A 1,629-nucleotide genomic window follows, 5' to 3' on the forward strand; every position below is an offset into this window, starting at 1 on the left:
GCCAAACTGGGCCGAGTATCTGAGACTGAAAACACGACTGTCCGCGAAGTTGATGCCTGTTTCTTCGCTGAGATCTCCAGCCAAGTGCTTCGCCAAGCTCTCCTCCAGCTCCAGATAGACACTACTTGTAGTTGCAAGCGGGCTTGGCGGCGAGCTGCGCGATCGGATCGCCCACGCCCCAGCGCTCGTTGTTCCATCGCCCTTGCCATTTCTTTGATTCGAAACTTCCGGACCTGTTCCAAGCGATTCTTTCATCATCGTTTCGGGATTTGAGGACTTACGAGCTGGAAGATCGACAAAAGAAAGGGCAAAAGGAGGATAGGGTTCGATTTTACCTCTCAAAAGCCTCGACCACTGAGAAACGTACTTGGAGTAAGAGTTCGCACCCTTGGAGGCATGGAGGGCAATGAGATCACTCTTCTGAAGGCCATGGGTGTTTGCACTGTGCTGGGAGATTCTCTCCAAGGGCAAGTAAATCTGTGCTTGAATTCTTTCTAGTAGTTGAGTTTATATGTATGGAAAGTGTGGGCTCATTGAGATGCATTTGATTGAGCGGGATGAAACACGATGATCACTGTCTATGTGTCGCATGAGTGTGGTAAGCAAGCAATCCACCTCTATGCATACTTGTGTCTGGAAGGGTTCTTATTAGTTGAGCAATAGTCTTGAAGTGCAATTATGTTTTAGTGGAGTTTTGAGCCTTGGACGATTGTCATTTAGCACATATACTTGGCATGGAAAGTTGCAATATACATTTCTGATAGAGCAAAATGCAGGCCTAAGGTAAAAAAAGATCACCTTCTCATGGCTTTAGATGCTTGTTTTTCTCTTGAAGTTCTTTGAACTGATAATCACAGTTGGTTATGGGTTGGATTTTTCTCTTTAAGTGGAAAATTTATGGAAAATGCAGGGATGCATACAATGTGTTTGACAACATGTGCTATAAAATAAAGGTGATCATTTGAATTGTCATGGTTACTGGACATGCTCAATGTGAACATTATTTACAGCAAGGTGAAGGAAAATAAAGGAATGAATTGCATAGTCTATGCAAAAATTTCATAATGAATTGATTCAAGTCTTTTAACCACAAAAGAGATCAGAACCTCTTGGTAAAATTGATAGTAGCCTGAAAAGATATTACTAAATAATAAGAAAATTTATTATAACTAGGAATGCCCTTAGTGAAGTTGGGAATTTTGCTTACCATTCTCATATATTTAAAGCCAAAGAGCCCATTAGCAAATAAGTTTTGAATTTTCTTACAATGCCCTAACACTAAATGCAATGTGATTTTAGCCCTCTTAACACACACATTTTTTTTGTTTTTGCAAAGTGATTCTATTTCTTTTTCTATATGGGGTAATTTATCTTTTCACTACTGGGCAGGAATATTGCACACTTTTGTGGCTTTGACATTTTAATATGTTAGGATGTATTATAAAAATTTATTAAATTTAGCATCAAATAGAACAAATAACAATTCTCATTGTACCACCCTCTAGAGACTAGGTAGTTGAAAGTAATCAAAGATAACAGAATTACATTATATATTGAGAATTACATGACAGAGAATTACATCATATGTTGAGAATTACATGATAGAGAATTACACCACATGTTAAAATT

At 38.4% G+C, this 1,629-nt stretch overlaps 1 long non-coding RNA gene across 1 annotated transcript; it reads right to left on the reverse strand.

The window, feature by feature from the left end:
- Nucleotides 1–38: 38 nt before the first annotated feature.
- On the reverse strand, nucleotides 39–764 carry LOC112344055. The gene is made up of 2 exons (XR_002991548.1): nucleotides 336–764; nucleotides 39–233 (listed from the first exon to the last, which is right to left on the reverse strand). It is a non-coding gene; the product is annotated as an uncharacterized LOC112344055 (long non-coding RNA).
- Nucleotides 765–1,629: the final 865 nt, after the last annotated feature.

This window comes from Selaginella moellendorffii, unplaced genomic scaffold (genome assembly GCF_000143415.4).
Source record: "Selaginella moellendorffii unplaced genomic scaffold, v1.0 SELMOscaffold_527, whole genome shotgun sequence".
Lineage (NCBI taxonomy): Eukaryota > Viridiplantae > Streptophyta > Lycopodiopsida > Selaginellales > Selaginellaceae > Selaginella > Selaginella moellendorffii.